Below are 5,067 nucleotides of genomic sequence, written 5' to 3' on the forward strand. Positions count from 1 at the left end.
CAGAGTAGCGTAGAAGGGGGGGGGGGGGAGAGAGAAGAAAACATGCCATGCGGTCACACACACGACATAATCCATTTTCAATCCACTTTCCTACTGGATTTAGCCCGTTCACACAGTAAAGATCCTGTTGGAAATTGCACTGAAAGTTGATTGAAAGCCGATTATTTCGCGTGTGTGACCACAGCCCACGTTTAGGCATTCCCGATGTATCCATTTTATGCCTGTTCTCCACGTGGAAGTTGGCAACACTAGCTGTTAAAGACGAATGTCCTAACCAGACTGGCCTGATCTCCGCAGCTGAGCAGGGTTGGCCCCGGTTAGTAGCTGTGATGGGAGACCGCCAAGCAGCACCAGGGTTGCTAGGCAGAGGCAGGCAATGACAATGTCTGAGCCTTTCTTGCCTTGAAAAGAGGGTTACCAACCTCCTGGTGGGAACCGGAGATCTGCTTTTAAAGCTGATCTCCAAACTACAGAGATCACCCCTGGAGAAAATGGCTGGTTTGGAAGGTGCACTCTGTGGCCTTGTACCATGCTGAGGTCCCTCGCCTACCCAAGCCCTGCCCTCTCCCGGCTCCACCCCCCCCCCCCTCTCCCTTTCTCAATCCAGAGCAGGCAACCCTACTTGAAGACCCTATGGAGTCATCATAGGTCAGCTGTGACTTGACGGTAAAAACATAGTTGCCAATCTCCTTTTTTAAAAAAATCTTTTTATTAGTTTTAATATGACAAGACACTAAGCATAACAATAAACATCAATACAAGTTCCTATAAGTAAGCATAACCTAGAAACTGTAACCAAACATAAAGTTGCCAATCTCCATGTGGGGCCTGGAGATCTCCTGGAAGTGCAACTGACCTCCAGGCGACAGGGATCAGTTCCCCTGGACAAAATGGTTGCTTTGGAGAATGGACTCTGTGGCATTATACCCTGCTGAGCTCTCTCCCCTCCTAAGGCTCCAACCCCAAATCTCCAGGGATTTCACAGCTCACAGTTGGCAACCCTAAGTATATACCTGGAGTTGTGAACTCTGGGTCTGGAAATTGCTGAAGATTTGGGGTGGAATGTGGGGGGGGGGCGCTTGGGGAAGGGACCTCAGCGGGCTTTAATTCCATTGAATCTACCCTCCTACAAGCCATTTTCTCCAGGGGAAATTGATCTCTGTACTCTGAAGATCTGTTGAAATTCCAGGAGATCTTTAGGTCCCATGTAAATTGCAGAACTCCAGAATCCTGTATAGTTTGGCCCAGTTGCTATGCATGCAATATTGGCACACCCACCCAGTCTGTGAACCTTTGATCTTTGTACGCACCTGCACAGCCATGGTGACACTGCCATGAGCAAGATACAAGGTGGTTGTGGTACTGCACGTGGAAGTTCTTGTCTTTGCCTGGGATGATAGAAGCAAATGGCTACGCAGGCAAGGCCAGTCCAGCCTTACAGCTGCTTCCTGTTTTGTATCTGTGAGACCTACTAGTACTATCAAGCCACTGCTTTGCAAACAGAACCTGACTTGGCTGCTTTATAAAGGAATTCACATAATCGTCCACTACTTTCATCCCAGTCCCAGCAAGCCCACATGTAGGAAAGACTGATTCTTGGCAAATGGATGGGGAAGGCAGCCAAGTACACATTCACAAGATTTGGTTCAGTGTGGATGTCTTTCACAAGGTATCAGAAAAGAATCAGTGTGTAACAAGGGGGGAAAAGTTATCATTTGAAGCCAGACTTGGCTGACTTTAAAGTTCAAAGGGATCACGTTTCCTTTAGTGGTAAGCAGTGTTCCCTCTAAGCTGAGTTAGTGTGAGCTAGCTCACAGTTTTTTAGCCTCTAGCTCACACATTTTTGTCTTAGCCCAGGAAGGATGGCTCCAGAGCAAACGAATTTATGCAGTAGCCAAATCGCTTGCTCACAACTTTAATGCCAGGAGCTCACAAAGTAGAATTTTTGCTCACAAGACTCCACAGCTTAGAGGGAACATTGGTGGTAAGTGTCTGGCTCCCAAACCACATGAAACCTCTCTGAATGGAGGACGGGGCTATCAATGGTTACTCATCATAATGGATACACGCGACAGTACCAGAAGCAGTATGCCTTCTTATGTGAGTTTCTGGGGAGCATGTGCAGGAGGATGCTGTTGCAGTCATTCTTTTTGTGGGCTTCCTAGAGGCAGTTTAGTCTTCCACAGTGTGAACAGAATGTTGTATTTGTTGGGCTTTTAGTCTGATCCAGCATGGCTCTTCTTATGTTCTTAATGATGGGACCTTATGCACAACTTCCTTCAGTGTCTTGAACTTATGTAGAGATTGATACTTTCCTTGACCATGGTCAACTGAATAAAGACTTTGCTTCTACTGAACGTAGTTTTACTTATTTGAACCCCGTTTATTGAACCCAGATTTCTCCGTCAGACTCAGGACTCCGTCAGGTCATGTTTTGTAAATGCACCATACCCGCCCTTACTTACTGCTGCTCCATGTATTTCAGCTGATTTATTTATTCGTGTACAGCTGTCATCTTGCAAGGCACTTACTTTTTTTCTTTTTCACTTTCTCCCAGCAGTGCATTCCCTCACCAGAATTTTGGAACTTTCAATACGATGCCAACACAAGGGACATCTGGTATGAAAACTTAACCATCATGTGCCATTTACAAAACCAGCCATTCTGTGATGTATCTCTTGCAATGCTCTGGAAAACGGAATGTAGAATACAAATCAATTTTACTGTGATAGTTCCCACATGGTGATGATACCACAGTTGCGCAGTTGTTGCTGCTGTGAATGCGAAAGTGTTTGCTGCAGCAGTGGCGCATCCACATGGGGGGATTCTATGTACTTTCCTTGGTACTTCTCTCCCACCCTCTGTGCCATCAGAGGGCTTTTTGCTAGCTTTTAAAGACATCAGTAGTTGCTATATTACAATATTGCAATATAATAACTGTAGACTAAAACCAAAGTTGCAAAAAGTCCTCTGGTTGTTGGAGGATGATAGTTGTGATTGGGACGATGGTAGCTAAATGATGCCTAAATGTGGCCAGAAGGTTAAAAAAAATCAGCACCTTCACATCCCAATTGGTCTAGGGGCTTTCCGGAAAGGGTACCAAAGCAGGGGAAACTCTGGAAGATGGATGAATGAAAGACAGTGGTACCTTTCACCTAATGTTGCTATTGTGGTGTACCTCCATTGCTGCTGCAGTTCCTGCTGAAGGACAGTGGCAATGGAGCTTTCATATGGTGTCCCTTACTTCAGTGTTTCCACATCCATTCAGTCCTTCTTTCTTTACATACAATGCCATATTTTTTTGGTGTAATGGTATAGAGAGCCAGTTTGGTGTAGTGGTTAAGTGTGCAGACTCTAATCTGGGAGAACCGGGTTTGATTCCCCACTCTTCCACTCACACCTGCTGATGTGACCTTGGGTCAGTCACAAGCTCTGGCACATCTGTCCTTGAAAAAGAGCAGTTTGTGTCAGAGTTCTCTCAGCCCCACCCACCTCACAGGGTGTCTGTTGTGGGGAGGGGGAGGGAAAGGAGTTTGTAAGCCGCTCTGAGACTCCAAGTGAAGGGCGGGGTATAAATCCAATCTCTTCTCTTCTTCTTCTTCTTTTGGTGACAGCTCAAATTTAGGAATGCTCCCTGCAACATCAGAGGGACTATACTGATTGGTTGACCCATGAGGAGATCTGGAGAAATGTCCGTTGTTGGTTGGCTTCTCTGCATTGGCTTCTCTGACCACATGTTATAACTATTTAAACTACACTATTTAAAAATATATACTAATGTATAAAGAATAAGTATCACATAAATGATTACACAAATGCAAAGGTTACGTTGGTATATGCATAGTTATATTGATAGATTAATATTCAGTAATTTTCTAAAAACAGAAATGGGAACTGATACTGGTGGTGCCTTTTGAAGCATGGCACACCTTTCAGGTGAACGGCTAAAGCAATGCAGTTGTGCACCAGGAGGAAACATTGACTGAAAGGCAGTTTGAAAATGCACAGAGAGATTGCAGAAGGAAAGCAGAGGGACAATAAAGGTGTATGACAGCTTTAAAATAATTTGTTATAGTTCAAATCCTGAAAATGAGCAGCAAAAAAAGATCATTTGAAAACAGCCTACATCATGTGGCTACTCTGAAGAAGAACTGGTGCCCTTTGCTTAGACAGCCAAGGTGGAGTGAAATAGCCACATGGAAGCAACCTGTGTAGTATTGCTTTTGCATATTTTTTTTTTAGCACAAGGCACTTTAAAAAACTTTATTATGACTTAACACTGCAATACAGTAGGTATCCACAAAAAATCAATTCAGATTATTAAAAATGCCCATTACAAATTTAATACAGTGTAATTTGGTTGTATTTTAAAATATCTTTGACTTCACAAAATCAACACAAAACTAATCTAAATCAAAATTATTACGATCTTCACAGTGGTGTTTATTGATAAGAGGAGTCTTACCTCAGTGATTCCATGTCACCAGATAAGCTATATGGACCACTTACCAGCAAACAGCTTATTAAGTTTTCTTGTTTTTAACATATTTTCAGCAGCAAGGTATTTTTTAATACCCCTTAACCATTTAAACAACTATCTTTTACTACCTGTACTTTAGCTTCACAGTTTCAGTACTTCACTTGCCATATGCTATTATTCATATTCACACAGTTAACCTGCATTTGGCAGGAATAACTGGAACATTACTGAAGGAACGATATGGGGCAATCAACCAGAAATTATGGAGCAAAAGATAGGACATTACATGGACATTCCAATGACTGTAGGTTTTCCTGGACCTAATTGATTAGGTAGTATCTCTCCCTTATATATAATTGAGTAAGACGCAGCGTCAGACGCAGCGGAGAGAAAATGCGCACCAACAGTGTTTGGAGGCTTGAACTGTACGTCAGAAGCTTCCCCAGCTTCCATTGGCCGTGTCGCCTAAGTCCCACCTCAGAACACAAAGGCTGTAGCCCTGCTTCTGTACCCGGTCTCCTCAGACGTCAGACTACTGCTGACAACCACCTGGTGGGTGAGTGGAACCGGGGATCACTTGAAGAGCG

At 43.8% G+C, this 5,067-nt stretch overlaps 1 long non-coding RNA gene across 2 annotated transcripts in view; it reads left to right on the top strand.

Moving 5' to 3' along the window:
• Positions 1-5,067, top strand: part of LOC107119356 — an 8,781-nt gene that overhangs the window by 465 nt on the left and 3,249 nt on the right. Inside the window, exon 2 of one of the 2 annotated variants that reach the window (XR_001482797.1) lies at positions 2,558-2,619. This is a non-coding gene — a long non-coding RNA (uncharacterized LOC107119356). The remainder of the gene's footprint in view (positions 1-2,557; positions 2,620-5,067) is intronic. The other variant, XR_001482796.1, reaches the window with a different exon arrangement.

This window comes from Gekko japonicus, unplaced genomic scaffold (genome assembly GCF_001447785.1).
Source record: "Gekko japonicus isolate JY-2015 unplaced genomic scaffold, Gekko_japonicus_V1.1 scaffold5873, whole genome shotgun sequence".
NCBI lineage: Eukaryota > Metazoa > Chordata > Lepidosauria > Squamata > Gekkonidae > Gekko > Gekko japonicus.